Source organism: Ranitomeya variabilis, chromosome 5 (genome assembly GCF_051348905.1).
Source record: "Ranitomeya variabilis isolate aRanVar5 chromosome 5, aRanVar5.hap1, whole genome shotgun sequence".
NCBI lineage: Eukaryota > Metazoa > Chordata > Amphibia > Anura > Dendrobatidae > Ranitomeya > Ranitomeya variabilis.
Genome location: NC_135236.1, coordinates 519918076 through 519940972, shown reverse-complemented (window position 1 = coordinate 519940972; position 22897 = coordinate 519918076). Strand labels below are relative to the sequence as shown.

The following is a 22897-nucleotide window of genomic DNA, read 5'->3' as shown; positions in this document are numbered from 1 at the left end:
CAACGGCTTCAATTTGTTCTTCACGCAGCAGCGGTGTATGGCGCTCTCCTACAAAGCTGCGCATGAAGGACTGTTCCCTGCTGAAACTGGGTGATGATGAGTCACCGGTGCCCGCAGCAGGCACAGAATCCCCACGTCCTCTCCCTGCTCCGCGCCCACTCCCTCGCCCACGTGCCTTACTCCCTGCCCTCTTCATCTTGGTTGACTGATAAAGATAAGCAGAAAAGTACTAAGGGCTTAGTGTGCTTATTCCTGAACAGCTCCTAACAGGTATAAGAAACACTAATTTTCTAAAGTGTGGACTAGACTTTAATATGAGCTAATGTGGCCTACACAACTGTAAAGTGTTGTGTTTGTTGAACTTTATTTTTTTATTTTTTTGGGGGGGCAGAACTGACTACAGAGCGAGCTGCACTCACACGGAGACCGTGCAGACAGCCGTAAACGGCACTGCAAGGCCCAAAAAAACTCCTCTATGTTATCCTATGTAGTGTTTTTCCACAATTTAGCTGGATACGGGTGGAAAGCCACTAATAGGAAATATTTGAAAAAATGTGCAGCAGGCTGCACTATTAGCAAAAAAGGACAATGTATTTTACGGTATGAGGCAGTGACGCACCCTGAGCTGAATACAACCGGCTGTGGCTGCACACAGACTACAGGGCGAGCTGCACTCACACGGAGACCGTGCAGACAGCCGTAAACGGCGCTGCAAGGCCCAAAAAACCTCCTCTATGTTATCCTATGTAGTGTTTTTCCACAATTTAGCTGGATACGGGTGGAAAGCCACTAATAGGAAATATTTGAAAAAATGTGCAGCAGGCTGCACTATTAGCAAAAAAGGACAATGTATTTTACGGTATGAGGCAGTGACGCACCCTGAGCTGAATACAACTGGCTGTGGCTGCACACAGACTACAGAGCGAGCTGCACTCGCACGGAGACCGTGCACACAGCCGTAAACGGCGCTGCAAGGCCCAAAAAAACTCCTCTATGTTATCCTATGTAGTATTTTTCCACAATTTAGCTGGATACGGGTGGAAAGCCACTAATAGGAAATATTTGAAAGAATGTGCAGCAGGCTGCACTATTAGCAAAAAAGGACAATGTATTTTACGGTATGAGGCAGTGACGCACCCTGAGCTGAATACAACCGGCTGTGGCTGCACACAGACTACAGGGCGAGCTGCACTCACACGGAGACCGTGCAGACAGCCGTAAACGGCGCTGCAAGGCCCAAAAAAACTCCTCTATGTTATCCTATGTAGTGCTTTTCCACAATTTAGCTGGATACGGGTGGAAAGCCACTAATAGGAAATATTTGAAAGAATGAGCAGCAGGCTGCACTATTAGCAAAAAAGGACAATGTATTTTACGGTATGAGGCAGTGAAGCACCCTGAGCTGAATACAACCGGCTATGGCTGCACACAGACTACAGGGCAAGCTGCACTCACACGGAGACCGTGCAGACAGCCGTAAACGGGGCTGCAAGGCCCTAAAAACCTCCTCTATGTAATCCTATGTAGTGTTTTTCCACAATTTAGCTGGATACGGGTGGAAAGCCACTAATAGGAAATATTTGAAAAAATGTGCAGCAGGCTGCACTATTAGCAAAAAAGGACAATGTATTTTACGGTATGAGGCAGTGACGCACCCTGAAACGAATACAACCGGCTGTGGCTGCACACAGACTACAGGGCAAGCTGCACTCACACGGAGACCTTGCAGACAGCCGTAAATGGGGCTGCAAGGCCCAAAAAACTTCCTCTATGTTATCCTATGTAGTGTTTTTCCACAATTTAGATGGATACGGGTGGAAAGCCACTAATATGAAATTTTTGAAAGAATGTGCAGCAGGCTGCACTATTAGCAAAAAAGGACAATGTATTTTACGGTATGAGGCAGTGACGCACCCTGAGCTGAATACAACTGGCTGTGGCTGCACACAGACTACAGAGCGAGCTGCACTCACACGGAGACCATGCAGACAGCCATAAATGGGGCTGCAAGGCCCAAAAAACCTCCTCTATGTAATCCTATTTAGTGTTTTTCCACAATTTAGCTGGATACGGGTGGAAAGCCACTAATAGGAAATATTTGAAAAAATGTTCAGCAGGCTGCACTATTAGCAAAAAAGGACAATGTATTTTACGGTGTGAGGCAGTGACGCACCCTGAGCTGAATACAACCGGCTGTGGCTGCACACAGACTACAGGGCGAGCTGCACTCACACGGAGACCGTGCAGACAGCCGTAAACGGCGCTGCAAGGCCCAAAAAACTTCCTGTATGTTATCCTATGTAGTGTTTTTCCACAATTTAGATGGATACGGGTGGAAAGTCACTAATAGGAAATATTTGAAAAAACAGTGCAGCAGGCTGCACTAATAGCAAAAAAAGGACAATGGATAGAACAGTATGAGGCAGTGAAGCACCCTGAGCTGAATACAACCGGCTGTGGCTGCACACAGACTACAGAGTGAGCTGCACTCACACACACACACACAGAGACCTTGCAGACAGCGGTGAAAACAGCGCTGCAAGGCAAAAGCAAGGTTCTCACACAGCGGTTGCTAAATTAGCCTGGGTAAAGCACAATGAAGCAAATCGCTATCTCAACTGGCCCTCAGTCAGAACACAGCGTCCTGTCCCTAACTGAATTCACAGCAGAGTGAGCCCCAAATGGCGACAGCGATTTTTATAGTGCATCATGACATCATTTCAGCAGCCAATCACAGCCTTGCCAGTAGTTACATGCCCACCATGCAGAACAGGATGTGCACACACTTGTAATCATTCCTCATTGGCTGAATTCGTGCAGTTTGAATTCTGGGAACTTCCGATTCCGGTATCCGATATGCGGTAAATATCAGAACTCGGTATCGGAATTCCGATACCGCAAATATCGGCCGATACCCGATACTTGCGGTATCAGAATGCTCAACACTATTCATCATATGTCTTTTTATGATAAAAGATCATCATACAAAATCTAATTATGCACTGTTGCTTTTTCAAATAGGTTCCTCATGCATCATTTTTGGCCTTTTGTTTGGAACTCTGGAATTATTAGGAGCACATGTGCCCAGATATGGGACAGACTCCATTCTGTTGTGATGCCAGAGCCTGTGCAACCTGAAAGGGAGCAGATAGCAAGTGGTTTTTGCCTGAAAAGTCAGTTTCCCAACTGCATCGGGGCCTTGGATGGGAAACAGATCAGGGTAAAAAACAACACCGATCTCTGGCTCCCAATATTACAATTATTAACATTATTTTTCTGTTGTACTATTGGCATTCGTTAAAGGTAACTACATGTTAAGAATTGTAGTTATTGGCACCTATGGGAGAACAGGAGATTCCTGAATGTTCAAAACTTTCTTAATAGGTCGGCGGTTTTAAAACAATGATCTCGGTTTCCCACCTCTTTACGTTTTCCCAGGTTTGAAGGCTGAACCATCACCATATGTATTTGTTGTGGATAAGGCCTTCCAATTAACTCACCATGTATTGCTGCCCTAGCCACATCAAGGACTCAATCATCGAGTTGGAAGGACTCAATCATCGGCGAGTTTTCAATTATTGCTCGTGCTCGTGCTCGCTGAATGGTTTTTTAATTTAAATTAAAAAAAAATAAATATGGACATTCATATTTTTTTCATATGAACACCAAAAAATCTTTTTTTACAAAAATATTCCCACCAAGAAACACATAAAGCAGAAATTTGGAAACAAATATAACACATATATCACAAATTCTGATATGTGGGTGGTGATCTTTGCTGACAGGCAGGAATGTTTCCTGCCAAAGATGGGGAGGTGGCAAATATGGTTGGGTCATGAAATGTGGGTTAGATGACCCTGAAGGTAAAGTACACCTCTCTGTCTGGTGCTCTTGGGGGTAATGGTATGGACCACTTTGGCCATAACAGGGACCTTCATTAGGCCCATGCATGTACCATGGTCACTGCCTATGACCATCAATGTATCCAGTCAGTGGAGCTCCTGGACCAGCCCACTCCCCTTGCCTTTGGCCAGCCGTGTGGCCATAGTTTCTGTCAGAAACCTTGCTTGGATTGTTGGGTCCAGTACATGCATCCAAAACATTGCAGCCGCACAAGCCTGTTGATGTCATGAAGATACCATGCCATGCTACATGCAAAAGCCCCCTCCTCATCATCTCTCACCTTGCGTGATAGATAATCTAAAGCACCACTATCTAATTCGCAACTGGTGGTGATGATGGGGAGCTCCCTCCTACGTCTGACTCATCGTCGGATGGCTGCAGCTACAGGGAGTTTTTAAGTGTAGGGCTGTGGCTCCAGTGTCCTTCCACCTTGTCAGAGGATTGAGCCAGTGCTGGTGCGACTGGTGAGGTTGAATCTGGTGATTGGCCTGGTGCTGATCCAACATCCTTGGCAGTATCAACCACTGGATCCAATCAAGCTTCTTACTCCAAGGCCTTCTCCCTGTTATGTAAGTTGTATTAAGTTCTGCAAGTGAAAAAATTATGTAGTGTTGGTTAAAATTATGCAACTTAAGAAGTTAATATTCTTGTAGAATGCTCAAACAAGCCAGAACTTATGTACGCAGGTCCATAAGTCCTGGGGGCCAGGAAATGTAGCATGTCCATACAGATATTGGGTAGTTTCTTGGAGGCCGCAGGCTTGTTTTCGGCACGCCTATATGTATCCCGATAGCTGAGCCAGCATCCGGTGATATCATTCCCTGTTAAAAAATTTAAAAAATGTTAAAAAAAACAGCATAAATTTAAAACATAATGTTTATTACGTATGTTTTCAACACTTACCAATGTTAGCCATGATCTTAACATTCTAAATTACAGTTGACATAATGAAGAAACATTGTCATGGCAAATATAATATTGTAGACCACATAAAGACACCAAAAATTTGACTACAGGCTAACATTAAAAAAAGAAACACCAGGCAACTGCATATGTGGTAAATCAAATAGTAATAATAAAGTGCACTGCTGACGTCCATGTATACATTTAAATAGTGGAAATGTTAAACCTCAGAGATGTTGCTTGCTAAAGCAAACTGAGATAGCCAACATGTTTTTTTAGGACATACAGAAACATAACTGACATATTGACAACCCCCCCCCCCATCCGTGTCAACACCTTAGTCAGATATTTTTTTACAATTTTTATTTCTTTCATTCCTTGCCATTAGGGTTAGAGTTGGGGTTGGGGTCTGTGTACTTACTTATTGTTGTTTGCACCACTCGTGAGCTGGCCTCATAGCTTGGATATATCTGGCGGCAGATGTAGACACATGGTCAAAATTGTTGGTACCCCTTGTTTAATGACAGAAAAACCCACAATAGTCACAGAAATAATTTAGATGTGACAAAAGTAATAATAAATTAAAAATCGATGAAAATGAACAAATAAAAGCCAGACATTGCTTTTCAACCATGCTTCCACAGAATTAAAAAAAAAATTAAACTCATGAAATATGCCTGGACAGAAATGATGGCACCCTTAACTTAATATTTTGTTGCACAACATTTTGAGGAAATCACTGCAATCAAACGATTCCTGTAACTGTCAATGAGACTTCTGCACCTCTCGACAGGTATTTTGGCCCACTCCTCAAGAGCAAACTGCTCCAGTTGTCTCGTGTTTGAAGGTTTCCTTTTCCAGACGGCATGATTCAGCTCTTTCCAAAGGTGCTCAATAGGATTTAGGTCAAGGCTCATAAAAGGCCACTTCAGAATAGTCCAATGTTTTCTTCTTAGCCATTCTTGGGTGATTTTAGCTGTGTTTTTTGGGTCATTATCCTGTTGCAAGACCCATGACCTGCGACTGAGACCAAGCTTTATGACACTGGGCAGCACATTTCTCTCTAGAATCCCTTGATAGTCTTTAGATGTCATTGTACACAAATTCTAGACACCCTGTGCCAGATGCAGCAAAGCAGCCCCAGAACATAACAGAGCCTCCTCCTTGCTTCACAGTAGGGTCAGTGTTCTTTTCTTGATATGCTTCATTTTTCCTTCTGTGAACATAGAGCTGATGTGCCTTGCCAAAAAGTTTCATTTTAGTCTCATCTGTCCACAAGACAGAAGCTTTGTGGCTTGTGAACATGAATTTTGGCAAATTACGGTCTGGCTTTTTTATGATTTTTTTTTTTAAAAATGGTGTCCTCCATGGTCGTCTCCCTTAAGTCCACTTTGGCTCAGACAACGATGGATGGTGCGATCTGACACTGATGTTCCTTGAGCTTGAAGTTCACCTTTAATCTGTTTAGAAGTTTTTCTCGGCTCCTTTGTTACCATTCGTATTATCCGTCTCTTTGATTTGTCATCAATTTTCCTTCTGCGGCCACGTCCAGGGAGGTTGGCTACAGTCCCATGGATCTTAAATTTCTGAATACTATGTGCAACTGTAGTCACAGGAACATCAAGCTGCTTGGAGATGGTCTTATGATGGCATGTTTGTCTATAGTTTTCTTTCTAATCTTCTGAGACAACTCTTTCTTTCACTTCCTCTCGTCCATGTTGAGTGTGATACACTCCTTGTCACCAAACAGCTCAGTGAGTATCTGTAGCCCTATGTATAGGCCCACTTACTGATTCCAAGATTGTAGACACCTGTGATGCTATTTAGTGGACAGACTGTGACTTAACATGTCTCTTTAGTCACATTATTTTCAGGGGTACCATCATTTCTGTCCTGGCCTATTTCATGAGGGTTTTTTTTAATTCTGTGGAAGCATGGCTGAAAAGCAATGTCTGACTTTCGTTTGTTCATTTTCATAGATTTTTAAGTTGTCATTACTTTTGTCAGATTCAAGTTATTTCTGTGACTATTGTGGGTTTTTCTGTCATTAAACAAGGAGTACCAACAATTTTGAGTACGTGTGTATGTCCAGGATGCATCTCAATGGCTACGATCCTGGTAGCTTGGGTCACGTTTGTCCTACAGTTCTGGCCACTCCTGAACCTGGACGATAAGCATCTTGAAAAGAGGTGGACCAGGGGTGGGGCCCCTGTGCAAGAAATGTGTCTGGGCCCCCCTCCTTTTATGGTGACAAAGCTACATATATACTGTGGAGGAAATAAGTATTTGATCCCTTGCTGATTTTGCAAGTTTGCCCACTGACAAAGGCATGAACAGTCTGTAATTTTAAGGGTAGGTTAATTTTAACATTGAGAGATAGAATAGCAAAAATAAAATTCAGAAAATCACATTGTATAAATTATATAAATGTATTTGCATTCTGCAGTGATAAATAAGTATTTGATTCCTCATCATCCTGGGGGGGTGTTACACCCTACTACAACCATAATTGCAGTGATTGACTATTCAGTTCTGAACAGCCTATCACAGCATTTATCAGTGATTCAGGCAATCAGATTGCCTGAAACTCTGATGTTGCCTGAACCCACTCTGATTGGCTGTAAGAGCACCAATCCTAGGCTGGTGCCTGGCAATGCCAGGCATGACCTGGACCAGCTCTGATTGGAGTGATCGACAATTGTGCAGCGCCCCAGAGTCCTGGTCGTTGCAGTACTGTGGCTCCGCCACTATGGGGAGCTATGGTGCGTCTGATGGCACTGAAGGAGTTCATCTGATCAGGTATCACAGACACCAATACATTTCACAGCCGGGCCTCCGGGGGGAGCTAAGGGTTCTATTCACTAGGCCACTCCCCACCATAGTGGGTAAACTGGGGGTCAGGCAGGAAGTTAGTCAGAAAGCTGACTGGGTTGGAACCAGGCAACACCTTGTGGCAGAGGGTGTTGTGGGGGAAGATACAGTAGGGTCTCTGTCAGGGGTGGGATCCTGACAGAGGCTTGGCAACTTGAACGAACGTAACGGGACCGTGCCTGCTCAGGATAGCGGCGGTGCCCAAGGAAGGACCAGAAGCAAGATAGATTGTGCTGAGTGAGAAACGAGATCAAGGCAATAAGGAGAATACCAGTAGGGGTCGTGCTGTAAGACCGAGGCAACACCCTACTGAGGCGCACTACCGGTGGCCGGAACGCCGAGGGAGTATTACAACATCCAGCTTCAAGCGATACTCTAAACAGCGGCAGGACAGTCAGTCTAAGGCGGGCTGTCTCACTTAAATCACCTATGCAGTCTTGGGGGGCAACTTGTGGAGAGGGGCGACTCTAGGGTCCCGGAAGAGCTCCGAGCCTACCCGTCAAACGGGTGCCGTCCCAACCGTAACATCAGGGAGGGACGGAGGATTAGCAGAACATCATCTAATCGAGTTGTGAGGGAACTTAAGAAACAGACACAACAGTTGTGGGGACTTTCCGTAAGCACAGCAGGGAAGGACCGCAACACATAGCGCTAGAAGGAAGGCACAGATTTCCACCTGCTAAGAGAACTCTGGAGGTGCCATTGGACCGGCCGGACTTGCGCAGCCTGGTTATCCAGATTCTGGACTGAGGACCCAGAGATCTTCAGTAAAGAGGTAAAGAGACTGCAACCTGGTGTCCTCGTTATTTACTGCACCGCACCACTACAGCTTCACCACCATCATCCGTCATACTTATTTTACTGTACGCCCCTCGGCAGGGTCACGGACCGGGCTTAGCCACCGTGACAACCCCAGAGCAGAGACTCAGAGGCCCGGTACCGGGTAGTCCCTCGGCCCTGCGGCGGTGGGGGCACTACAACTTGTCGTCACGAACTGGATTTACTTAAGCCTGAAGAATCAGGTCATGTGTGCCTTGGAACTGTGATTTATTGTGCTTAGAACTGTACTTTATTGCAAAGACTGCGCTGTGCCACTTGCCGCCAAAATCCGCCGCCATTACAGCGCTGAGGAGAGCGCAGGAGAAGAAGAGGGGCGTGGAGTGGGCGTAGGCAAGCTGGAGAGCGCGAAGGACAATGGCCGCCCAGTCTAAATATTTCTGTGTCCTGAGGACGTGTCCGTCAACAGCCGAGGTCCGCCTCCTGATCTTGTTTGGAGGGTGGAGACCATGGAGACGGGGCCGCCCACGAAAGAGACCGCGGGAAGAGGACACTGGGGAAGAAGCGAAAATGGCGACACTAGGAACACCGCATGGGAATGACCAGACTCGGCGAGAGGCTGTACAACCTGATGCAGCCCAGGATACGCCGTCACTGCGAGAGCTGACCCTTGCAGAGCCAATGATGGGCCGACCTCCCCGGCCGCCATCCGAAGAGTGCGTGGCCGCAGCTGAAGCCCGGCGGATAGCCTACTGCTTGGAAGCCGATGCCCGCGTGATCGCTCGGCTGGGCCAGCCTACGGAGGTCCGCCTGTCTCCAGTGTCCCCTGCCTCCTCCATCCAGGCCGCGGCAGAGTGTGAGCTGCGCGCATCGGGCCTGAGGATCCTACCGGAGGCCGAACACCTGCGGCGCCTCATGGCAGCCTGGCAGAGCAGACCTCAGCCTGCCGCTCAGGTTGATCTAACCAGTGTGGAAGAAACCCCACCGTCCCACTGGGGTGTGGTGGTCTCCTTTAACTTCCGACATGGGAAGGGAGTTATCCAAGAGATCGGGGAGCCACTGCAGGTCCGCGTTGACCGTGAAGAAGTCGAGCCCTGTGGAGGAAGGTATGACGCCGACTTGGAACCTGGCAATGCCGTGACCTACACCCAGTGGAAGAGGGAAGCGGGTGGAACAGGTTGGATAGCTCGGGGTGTCCAGCGGTGCGTCGCCCTGGAGGCTGCTACCGGAACGATGGAAGATGAGCCTTCTGCAGAGAAGAAGCCGGAACCGGCCCCCGAGGAATCTCAGGAGGTCCGGGTCCACCGCGTGCCTCTGGGTCGCGCTCGCCCACAAGCCAGGAGGGCATCCCGGCGTGGGATCCTGTCGCTGCTGGAGCCAGGACCGGCCCTTGTTACCCCAAGGCGACCCGTCGGCCGGGTGAGGCCTGGAAAGAGACCGTTCCCTGCACAAGAAGATTGAGTAAGCATAAATGCTTTATTAATGTAAATAGTTAACTGTTTTTCTACTGTTTTGCTGCTAGACCCGTCCAGGGTTAACTCTTAAAGGGATCCCTTTGTTGACCCAGGATCCCAATTGTTTTGTTTATTTTTCTGAGTTTTTGCACAAAGTTTCCAGAACTGCCGCAATCATGAACAGTGCATGATACAAACTTTTTGTAAATAGTTTGCACCTTATTAAAGGTGCTCCCTACTGGTTTTACTTCAAAAAAGGACTCTTTGTGAAGATACCACACTGGAACCTTTGCCGAGTATGGACTGGTAGCTTGAGAAGATATGCTACCTCATAGAGACTTGGTCCCCTCTTAAAGGGGATGTTCATTTGTTGCACTTAAATGGTGATATTGTTTTAAGACAGGTGGCAATAATGTTTTGACGAAAGAAAGTGATAATAATGTTTACATGAGAAAGTTATATGTGTCCAACTAGTTAATTGTAAAGAAATGCTGATAATGTTCCCTGAAAGAAAGTAAGAGCTAGATGAGGGATGCAGTAGGCCCGTAGGGGTAGACGTAGTGTCCAGCATACATGTCAGTAAGAAGATAATGAGAAGGTTTAATGTTATATAGAAAATGTTTGATAATGTTGATAGACAACGAGGATGGAAGGTGAACCCTGAGTCCTCCTAGGAGCCATATAGAGATGGCTCAGTGCTCTTAAACTAAAAGTAATGTTATGTTCTATACTGTGTATAGTAGTTGAAAAGACAGAGGGCTCGGGCTGAAAGGAGCGGTCCTGTAAGAAAGGAGAGGCAGTAGGTCTGGTGCCGTTAGGACAGGCGGTCCTGCAGATTTAAAGAAGGAGAATGTAAAAGTTAAATTGCCTTATAATGTGATTATAAGAAGGTCTTTAGCGGATTCAGAGTGTACGTCCTTAAAGGCAATGTTAAATTATTGTTCAACAATTTTGCACTTAGTAGAATACCCGGTTGGGTAAAAGAAAGTAATTTATAGCATGTTGCTATGATATTTAACGATGTTTGTAACGTTCAAGTGTCCTCACCTCCCATAAAGGGAAGCTCTGTTTAAATATACTTATTGTTATTGCACTCAACAAAACTGTATGTCTTTTTGCTAACTTGTATTGTTGTTTTCTCAGTCCCGGAGTACTGTGTTTAACCAGGGGGGAGTGCAGCGCCCCAGAGTCCTGGTCGTTGCAGTACTGTGGCTCCGCCACTATGGGGAGCTATGGTGCGTCTGATGGCACTGAAGGAGTTCATCTGATCAGGTATCACAGACACCAATACATTTCACAGCCGGGCCTCCGGGGGGAGCTAAGGGTTCTATTCACTAGGCCACTCCCCACCATAGTGGGTAAACTGGGGGTCAGGCAGGAAGTTAGTCAGAAAGCTGACTGGGTTGGAACCAGGCAACACCTTGTGGCAGAGGGTGTTGTGGGGGAAGATACAGTAGGGTCTCTGTCAGGGGTGGGATCCTGACAGAGGCTTGGCAACTTGAACGAACGTAACGGGACCGTGCCTGCTCAGGATAGCGGCGGTGCCCAAGGAAGGACCAGAAGCGAGATAGATTGTGCTGAGTGAGAAACGAGATCAAGGCAATAAGGAGAATACCAGTAGGGGTCGTGCTGTAAGACCGAGGCAACACCCTACTGAGGCGCACTACCGGTGGCCGGAACGCCGAGGGAGTATTACAACATCCAGCTTCAAGCGATACTCTAAACAGCGGCAGGACAGTCAGTCTAAGGCGGGCTGTCTCACTTAAATCACCTATGCAGTCTTGGGGGGCAACTTGTGGAGAGGGGCGACTCTAGGGTCCCGGAAGAGCTCCGAGCCTACCCGTCAAACGGGTGCCGTCCCAACCGTAACATCAGGGAGGGACGGAGGATTAGCAGAACATCATCTAATCGAGTTGTGAGGGAACTTAAGAAACAGACACAACAGTTGTGGGGACTTTCCGTAAGCACAGCAGGGAAGGACCGCAACACATAGCGCTAGAAGGAAGGCACAGATTTCCACCTGCTAAGAGAACTCTGGAGGTGCCATTGGACCGGCCGGACTTGCGCAGCCTGGTTATCCAGATTCTGGACTGAGGACCCAGAGATCTTCAGTAAAGAGGTAAAGAGACTGCAACCTGGTGTCCTCGTTATTTACTGCACCGCACCACTACAGCTTCACCACCATCATCCGTCATACTTATTTTACTGTACGCCCCTCGGCAGGGTCACGGACCAGGCCTAGCCACCGTGACAACCCCAGAGCAGAGACTCAGAGGCCCGGTACCGGGTAGTCCCTCGGCCCTGCGGCGGTGGGGGCGCTACAACTGCATCGATCGCGCCAATCACAGGATCTGTCAGGACTCTGAACATTTTTTATTACCTTTTGTGCATTACTGCCCTTTTCCAAGATGGCGTCTTTGGTCTCATGTGCACTGTGTCTCCTGCTATAAAACTCCACCACAGCCTTCAGTCTGTGCTAGAGTATTCTGCCTTGCATCCAGCTCCTGACCTCTGATTACTCCCTGGCTATACACCTGCTCCTGTGAACCTGTGTGGTGATCCTGCTACTCTGCTCTGAGTTCCTGCTGCATACACCAGTTTCCAGTAATCCTCCTTCATCTGCTGCTCGTGTTTACTTCCATCTGCATTTGCTGGACATGTAAGCTGTTGCTGCTCTGCAAAAACCTGAAACTTTTACCCAGGCCTCTCTGGTTGAGCTAAGATATTATTTTAACTGCCTTATAAGCATATCTATCTGTGTTTGGACTAAAACAAGGACTTATTCGTGTCAAGTATCCTCAAGAATAATTGTGCTTCATAGACTTTCTGCGTGATAAAATTTTCCTCTGAAGTTTCCTATAGACTGCTAAGCTGCGTTTAATATTTACACCAAGTGTTGTGGACTTGATTTTCTCTCTGCACCTGTTTGAATCACCGTGTTATAATATAGACTTTACCACTTATAAAACTGTGTCCTGTAGTTGTCTTGTTCCATGCAAAGAGTCTCCTGAGTTATCCCCTATAATTATTACAGGAACAGCCGCGGTGTGACCACGCTTTGACCTGGCTGTGAACTGCCTAGGATCGGAGCTGTAAGAGCATGACGATGTCATCTTCGATCTCACCAATCACAGGGCCAAAGAGGACATAAGAAAGAGCAGCGAAGAAAGAAGACAGAACAGAGAATAAAGAGGAGACAAGACATCTGTAAGAAGATCCCTGCCTGATCTCTCCTCCACCCCAATCCCCCTCTCCCCCTTCCCTCCTCCTTTGACCTCCCTCCACCATCCCCCGTAGACAAGACATCTGTACGAAGATCCCTGACTGGTCTCTCCTTCACCCCAATCCCCCTCTCCCCCCTCTCCTCCTTCCCCCCCTTCCCCCCTCTTTTTACCCCCTCCACCATCCCTACTCCAAGAAGAAGGAAGCGAGAAGTAAGAAAGAAGAGAGACTACAACTGTACATTTTTTGATCCCTGCCTGATCTCTCTCCTCTCCTCATTCACCCCAATCACCTTTTTTTCTCATTCACCCCTCTTTGCGCCACCTCTGTGTGTACATTCAGCAGCCACCAAGCATTGATTAGAGACACAGTTCACTCATCAGCACTCGTGCCCGCTGTTTTCCACTTTTCTTTTTCACCTCCACTGTGTGCCACCTCCATGCGCACATCCAACAGCCGCCGAACGTTGATTAGTGACACAGTTCACTCATCAGCACTCATGCCCGCTGTTTTCAACTTCAACAAGGGGGGCTTTGCGCCATCTTAATCTGCAGAAAGGAGAAGGAGAAACGCATCAGCACTCTGTAGAGACCAATATGCAGGGTGGTCCAAAAGTAGGTGGACTGTATGTGTAGTATCGTTATGAAGAGGGAGATTTATCAAACATGATGTAAAGTGAAACTGACTCAGTTGCCTTTAGCAACCAATCAGATTCCACTTTTCATTCTTCACATACTCTTTGGAAAATGAAAGGTGGAGTCAGTTTCACAGATCCAGTTTTCACAGATAAATCTCCCCAAAATCTGTTTTCTTTTCTGATAATTCAGATAACCCATAATGGCAAATAATTTAAATACAGATCAAAGAAAATGGATTTTAAAAGAGTATTGGAAATCTCAAAATGCTGAAACAGGTAGAGCAAATTGGGTTGAAACGGTTGGTACTCAAGCCCCAAAGAGACAAACCATTTGCCGCATTCGTGACAAATTCAATGCCACTGGCTCAATCCTTAATGCTACAAAAACTGGTGAACCCAAAACAGCCTATACAGAAAATAATAAACATCTTGTTGCTGAAACATTTGTTCAGAGTCCAAAAAAGTCCACCAGAAGAGTCTCTTTAGAATTGGGAATTTCACGAGTTTCCATCATGCGAATCCTGAAATCTATTGGGTGGAAAGCTTATCGTCCACGTCTAATTCATGGTTTATTGGAGGATGATCCAGACAGGCAGCTGCAATTTAGTGAGATTATGCTTAACGAAATTGAAGAAAATACAGTAATTTTAGATAACATTATGTAAAGTGATGAAGCTTAACAGGCATAATTGTATTTACTTGTATAATGAGAACATGCATTTAACATTAGAGCAACAATTAAATGAGCCTGGTATCAATGTTTGGGGTAATATTTAAAGTTTTGGTGTTTTTGGACCTTTTTTTATGCAACAGTCACAGGAGATAAGTATCTCAAAATTCTAATGAATCAAGTTGTTCCCCACTTGCAGCAACAGCCTAATTCAAATGACCTTTATTTCCAACAAGATGGGGCTCCTCCACATTATTCAAGAGTAGTCCGCGAGTATCTTGATAAAACATTTCCTAATAAACAGATTGGCCGAAGAGGCCCACTTGATTGGCCAACAAGTTCACCAGACTTGACCCCAATGGATTTTTTCTTTTCGGGAGTACTCAGGGACAAAGTTTATAGTCGAAAACCAAAAAATGTCAGTGATTTGACAAATTACATAAGAGATGCATTTCAAGAAATTAATACCCAAAGAGACTTGTGCAAAAATGTTTGTCGAAGCATAAGAGGCAGACTTCAAAGCTGTGCAAATTGTGATGAAAAACAGTTTGAGCACCTGCGTTGATAAAATTTAAGGGATTTTGTATTATTGTTCAGAATAAAATTTTACTTTCAATGTTATGCTTGTGTTAGTAAATTTTACATATAACTCAAAATAAATGTTATTATTTTCTGTCCACCTACTTTTGGTCCACCTACTTTTGGACCACCCTGTATATGCAAACACAAAGTCTATCATAATTGCTGAGTAAACTGTAATAAAAAGCCGCTAAGTGTTGATTAGTGACGCAGTTCACTTTTTTCTCACCAGTTGCTGTTTTTTTCTTTTCTTTTTTCCTAAAAAAAAAGTTTACACCAAGCACTCTCTCACACACACAACTTAATAAAGTAATGACATAAACACCACATAAATAATAAAATAATGTTGTCTCACTCATCCCAAAACGTTATTCAGTGGAGGAGGCATACGCTTTCCTTGCCTCCGACACTGACAGTGAGGGAGAGGATCCCACCTTTGTTCATTTTCAGACTCTGACTCCTAGTCCTTCTCCTCCTTTTCCTCCCCTTCCTCAGGTGCTGCTGAACCACCACGAAGATGTCCCAGGACAGAAGGTGAAGCAGCGCCCACCATTACAGAAGATGAACCAGTGAACCAGCACCCCCCCATTACTGACCCTGTATGGATCTCGCCCCCTGAGGCGCAGTCAGGAATCAAGTTTGACACCACCGGCCTCACAAAAATAGACGTTTTCAAAAGTCTTTTCTCTGAGGATTTTGTTAACCTCATGGTGGGCCAAACTAATTTGTACGAAAGAAGAAAACTGAGAGCACTCACCATCCTAAAAATCAGTCCTTTATTGCAATGGAAGAATCTTCAGCAGGACCCATGGAAGCGCAGTAGCGCAAAACGACCGTCATCTGTCACAATTCACATTCTCCCCTGCTGAAGATTCTTCCGTTTTTTCTTTCATTGGAATTTTCCTGCATACTTTTTTCAGATTGAGCACCCGATCCTTTTGGGGCATTTATGGCATGTGGCTGTGGTGAGTGTGAGGCGCAGTGAACCCTTGTTGCAGTGGTGCGGATTCTTTGCTCTTTTTTTATTGTGGTCAAACTAATTTGTACGCTCACCAATTTTTGGCACAAAACCACAATTCATCATTTTTTAACTGGACTCTTGTAGACGCAATTGAAATGATTACGTTTTGGTGCCTGGTCCTTCACATGGGGAAGCCAGAAGTCAGAAGTTCAGTAATATTGGAGTCTTGATTAGTGTTGAGCATTCCGATACCGCAAGTATCGGGTATCGGCCGATACTTGCGAGTATCGGAATTCCGATACCGAGATCCGATACTTTTGTGGTATCGGGTATCGGTATCGAAACAACATTAATGTAAAAATGTGTAAAAGAGAGAATTAAAATAAAAAAATATTGCTATACTCACCTCTCCGACGCAGCCTGGACCTCAGCGCGGCACGTGACCAATCACAAGCCGGGACTTCACGTAAGGAAGGAAAAGCGCGAATTTTAAGCAAACAACGCTGCCGGTTCCCTCGGTGAGGTCCAGGCTGCGTCGGAGAGGTGAGTATAGCAATATTTTTTATTTTAATTCTTTCTTTTACACATTAATATGGATCCCAGGGCCTGAAGGAGAGTTTCCTCTCCTTCAGACCCTGGGAACCATCAGGAATACCGTCCGATACTTGAGTCCCATTGACTTGTATTGGTATCGGGTATCGGTATCGGATTGGATCCGATACTTTGCCGGTATCGGCCGATACTTTCCGATACCGATACTTTCAAGTATCGGACGGTATCGCTCAACACTAGTCTTGATGTTTTATATAACACTCCAGTGTTCCGAAAGGTCATGGCCCAGACACGTTTGGAGGCTACCCAAAAATTCCTTCATTATAATGATAATTCATGGTGTCCTCCCCGAGATGACTCCAACTTTTACCGTCTGTTCAAAGTTCAGCCAGTCATCGAACACTTCAACAAAAAGTTTTCTGAACGTGCCCCAAAGGGAAATCTGCGTGAATGAGTCCCTAATTCATTTCAAGGGGAGGCTCAAATTTCATCAGTAGCTGCCGATTAAGAGGGACAGGTACGGAATGAAACTCTATAAGCTGTGTGAGAGTACTTCAGGGTACTCGTACAGGTATAGAGTTTATGAAGGGAAGGGGCACCCGGATTGAACCCCTTGAAAGCCCCCCTGTCCTTGAAGTGAGTGGGAAAATTGTGTGGGATTTGGTGCCCCCACTGCTGGATAAAGGTTATCACTTTTACGTGGATAACTTTTACACTAGCATCCCACTCTTCAAGTACCTCTCTGAGCATGGTTTCGCAACCTGCGGTACTGTCAGCAAAAATCAGAGAGGTCTCCCGAAAACGTTAATTGGGCAGCTGCTCAGAAAGGGTGACAGCAGAGCCCAATGTAGCGACCACCTGCTGGTGGTCAAGTACAAAGACAAGAGGGATGTTTTTTTCTTGACCACCATACATGGTGATGGCAGCACCCTCAGCACTGTACGAGGTACCTCTAAACAGGTCTGCAAACCGGACTGTTACTGGGGTGCAAAAAAACATGTGGGGCGTTGATCTCTCTGATCAAGTCCTCCAGCCGTACAGTGCTTTGAAAAAGGCCAAGGAGTGGTACAAGAGGCTGGCATGCACATCATACAGATGGAAATGCTCAACGCTTTCCTGTCACGCTGTGCAGGCCAGACGGTTCCAGGAGTTAGTGATTAAGGCCCTGATATTTGGCAGTCAGGGCCCCAGTACTTCCGGAACTGAAGGTGCACATATCGTACCAGACCAACATTTTTCAGGAAAGGTCCTTCACAATGGAAAAACGGTAAGTCGCAAAAGAGTTGCCGAGTGTGTTACAGAAGGGGAATACGCAAGGACACCATTTATCAGTGCGACACCTGCCCCAATATACCTGACCTGTGTAAGAAAGAATGCTTCAGACTGTACCACATATCCATGGACTACTAAATTAATTTTTGACTTACCCAACCAGATGAATACTACACAACTGACTTATGACAACCTGACGAACACTACACAACTGACGTATGACAACTTGACAAACACTACACAACTCACAAATGATACTACATTAAAAATGAACATACTAACATAATAAGTTGAGGGCTAGAAGATCATTTTTGTTGAAAAAAATATTTTTGGTTTACATGGATCTACGTTAGAATCTTTTGTGAAACACTTGGGGGGTTCAAAGTGCTCACCACACCTCTAGATAAGTTCCTTAATTGGTCTAGTTTCCAAAATGGGGTCACTTGTGTGGTGTTTCCCCTGTTTAGGCACATTAGGGGCTCTCCAAATGCGACATGGCGTCTGATCTCAATTCTAGCCAATTTTGCATTGAAAAAGTCAAACAGTGCTCCTTTTTTTCCGAGCTCTGCCATACACCTAAACAGTGCTTTTTCCCCACATATGAGGCATCAGCATGTTCAGGAGAAATTGCATTATAAATTTTGGGGTGCAATGGTCAGAATTGTAGAAATTGGCCTGGTCATTAACGTGCAAACCACCTTCAGGGGTAAAGGGGTTAAAGGGAATCTATCAGAAAGTTTTTTCTACGTCATCTGAGAGCAGCATGATGTAGGCAGCAATATATCACTTAGATTATTGGATGCAGCCTTTCTTACACAATCAGAGTTTTTAGATTTGGCAATAAAGCAATGTTGAGAAAGCTAACCCCGCCCACACCAAGCTCTGTATGTACAATGTCCATAGACAGTGAGGTGCTCATCACAGAAGGGGGCGGAGTCAGACAGGGAGGTACGCGTGGTGCTGCTTTGTTGAACAATGATAAGCTCCTGGTTCTAAAGCAGTAATTGCAAGAAAACAAAACCACAGAGCTTGGTCAGAAAGGCATAGCTGAAATCCATATTTTAACCCCTACCTCATGCTGTCTTCTGATTACATAGCAAAAACCTGCTCACAGATTCCCTTTAAGCTCTAAAGTAGTACAACACAATCAGATTTCAGCCATTTTCTATCCCATTGTTGAATGAGCTGTGCACTCCTATATTTACACTGGAAAAGCCTAAATTTGCACTGCTTGGCTGCCCCTCACCTTTAATAATGGCTCTCATAGTCTTTGCAGATTGGCTGCGCTAGACTGTGGATTATGTGGAGGCTCGTGTGGCAGTGCCTGGGATCATTAGCCAGCTCTTTGAGTCTTCAGCAGTTTGTGAAATGGTGCCATGCATTTTATTTTATTTTATTGCAGGTTGAACCACTCATCTCTAATAAGTGGGCTTGGGCATCTGATGTATTTTTTTATCAGATCAGTATTTTAGGCATATTTGATATTTGCGAGGGATCCAAGATTTTTCTTTTTCCATCTATTTTTCTGATTGAGTTGAATGGAGGACAGATTAGCTTTGCAAACTGAATCTGAGTTTGCGTACATATCTCTGTTGTTACCTCTTTTCCTCTGAAACCAATGGACACCCTAGTGGAAGCCTTCTGACCCCATTTTAAGTCAGTTGTGTCTGTCAAGTGCCATTGGTGTCCATTGTGCTATCCAGTTGACGCTACATGGTAGTTTCAGCTTATATTGGGATGAGAACTTTATTTGTTCATGTTTTAATATAATGGAAATTGGTGTACTGGAACCATAAGTGTAATAAGTTATAATTTCAGGCATACAGTACTGCACAAAGGTTTTAGGCAGTTGTGTAAAACATGCTGTATAGAACAAATGATTTTAAAAAATAGAAGTTTTAATAGTTTATCAATAAACAAATTGGAAAGAGAATGGATATTAGAAAAATCTAAATCAATTCAATAGTTGGTGTGACCAACCTTTCCATTCAAAACAGTATCTAAGCATCAGTTCTTCTCAGTACACTTGCACATAGCTTTTGAAGTAATTCATCAGGGAGGTTGTTCCAAACATCTTGGGGAACTAACCACAGATCTGTGGATGTCGCTTGCACAATTCCTTCTGTCTGTTCATGTAATCCCATGCAGATGTGATGATGGCGAGATCAGGGCTCTGTGAAGATATATCGCTTCGACGACTCCTTGATCTTCTTTATGCTGAATATTGTTCTTTTTGCTATTTGCTGTATGTTTGCGGTCATTGTCCTGCCGCACAATAAATTTGGAGCCAATTAGACATTTCCCTGATGATATTGTATAATCTGCCAGAATTAAACAGCATTGAGGGCACCATTAATCCTGACCTAATCCCCAACTGCTGTTGTTGAAATACCCCCCAAACTTGCAAGGAGCTTCTACCCTGCTTCACTGTTGGCTGCAGACACTCATTACTCTACCGCTCTCTAGCCCTTCAATGAACACATTGTTTTCTGTTACAACCAAATATTTCACATTTTTAAATATATTTGACTCATCAGTCAAAGCACCTGCTGCAAATTTTCTGCACCTGACTGATGTTTTCATATGTAGTTTAGTAACTTGACCTTGTTTCCAAAGTCAAAGATATGGTTTTTTACCACAATTCTTCCATAAAGACCACTTCTAGACAAATTTCTCCAAAAAGTACATGGGTGTAGCTGTCTCTTACTGGTTTCTGCCAGTTCTGAGTTGATGGCACTGCTGGACATCTTCTAATTTTGACGAGAAGTATGATGTGTCTTTCATCTGCTGCACTAAGTTTCCTTGGCTGACCAATTTTTTATGGGCCTCAATGACCTCAATAGTGAGAAATAAAAGCAGATTCTTATTCAACATTCAATACCATCAGACTCCAGCTTTTTTCTGCATCAGGAAAATGACCCAAGTATATAATTAATGTCATTAAGAAGTGTCTTGGGCGTAAAGATGAACAAGGAGCACTGGAAGCGATTATATCGCCCCCACGGAGACCAGATCTCAACATCATAGAATCTGTGAGGGAACGAGACAGAAAATCTCTGGTCAGTTTTCCAAGATGTTTGGAACAACATCCCAGTCAAATTCCTACAAAGCCTGAGTGCAAGTGTACCTAGAGGAATTGATGGTTTGAGGCTGTCTTCAAGGGAGAGTGGTCACACCAAAGATTTTTTTGATTTAGAGTTCTCTTTTGCTAATTATTTAAAAAAAAATAACACTTCTATATATGAAATAATTGTTCCATGCTTGCCTACAACTTTTGCACAGTACTGTATGTCTACAAGGTACCAGTATACAATACCTCCTATCAGGCAGGAGGACACCTGAATAGAAGCACTTCTAACATACCAATTTCTAAGTTCGGTAAGTTTAAAATGGCTTTGAACTGTCATTTTTTAGATGGGATACAATTCTTGGGATTGATCCTGTCCAAAAAGAAGCCAAAGATTTCTGGATAGAGACAGTAGAGTGCCCTTATTGACGGACACTCAAATCTTACATGTCAATTCTTCTCCAAGATGCACAACTGGAAGACAACCCGGAAACCGAGTTTTTTTTCCTCTGGATCTCACTGTATCATGTCAGGCTGATGGAGAACAGACCCCTCTCTCTTCCCTCACTGTTTGCTTTTTCACCAATTATTGCCCCAGTACTGCACTTTTGTTGATACAGAAATCCAAAAAAGTGGTAATGTTCATTTGTCAGGGGCCTAAGCCACGGACTCCCACTGCATGAAAAATATATACACAAAGCAAAGGTCTCAGACAAGCCCCTCCATTTGTTTCTAAAATACAGTATTAAAAGTGACGCATTGTTGAAGATAAAACTGAGGATAAAGCTGCCTGTCTCCATTGCATGTCTGTGAACGCATTAATGACATTCCTAATCACTGTTAAGCTTATCTTTCAATTTATCCCCCTACCTGAAAGCACAACCTCATAGATAATCAGATAAATAGTCTGGTTTCTCTTCTCGGACCAGGTCACTTCAGGCTTCAACTTGGGATATTATTCCCATAAATTACTATGCAATTAACAGGCTTAAAATATTAACCCTCTCACCTCAAGGTCAACCTTGCATACAAGAACATCATAATAATATTTGTATTATTATTATTACTAGAATGTTGCCTAGGGTTGCCAACTTTACTTTTAATTTTTTCTGGACAGCTTCTCAAAAAAATCAGACAATATTTTTTATAGACACATTGGAAAACCATGATATAGTGTTATGTTTATAAGTGATACCTATCTTCAGCCTATAATTATGATATGAAGGCATTAGTTGTATTCACTGTAAAATGATTACAATTACAGTCAAAAATATCTGTACTAGTAACTTTAGCCTAAAAAAATCACATTTTTACATGTCAAAAAAGTGGGATTTCTACATGGTTGGCATCCCAGCTCTTTCCCCGATTAATGGCAGAAGTAAGGCTCACTGTACACTAAAACAGACTTCTTGAGACAGGCAGGGGAGAATACAGACATGTACATCATTTTTTTAGATAGGAATTCTTGCACATAATATTTATATGGTCACATAGTGGTATGCTATTATAAAAAGGTTGAAAAAAAGATACCAGGCATTAGTTACAAGGATATGATCATTTGGCAGATTTTTTAAATTCTGAATTATTAGTTTCTGAAGGATGAACACGGATTTCTGCAAAAATGTATCCATGCATGTACATTGTACACTGAGATATAGATTGAATTTACTGGCCTTGATTGCAAAATATTTAACAGACTCCTACCTCTCCTGTGCCATTTATAATAATAATGGTTAGGAAAAAAAAAATTCCTTTCTTGGCGCTTCCGGAAGACAAGGATAGTTTGGAGGTTGAGATCATTTGCTCAGTACCAAATTTATTAGGACACTTTAATAAGAACAAAACAACGCGTTTCAGCCCACAACGGCCTTCATCAGGTATTATATGTGCTTTTGTATATATAATTTATAATAATAATAATCTTTATTTATATAGCGCCAACATATTCCAAAGCGCTTTACAGTTATTTATATTACTAATATCTTACTATTATTCAGAGGAACCTTCACGCCCCTTCACTATCATGACC

General features: G+C 44.1%; 1 long non-coding RNA gene across 1 annotated transcript; it reads right to left on the bottom strand.

Moving 5' to 3' along the window:
* Positions 1–4176: 4176 nt before the first annotated feature.
* LOC143773801 (uncharacterized) lies at positions 4177–13661 on the bottom strand. Its single transcript, XR_013215372.1, has 3 exons — positions 13550–13661; positions 4632–4724; positions 4177–4489 (listed from the first exon to the last, which is right to left on the bottom strand). It is a non-coding gene; the product is annotated as an uncharacterized LOC143773801 (long non-coding RNA).
* Positions 13662–22897: the final 9236 nt, after the last annotated feature.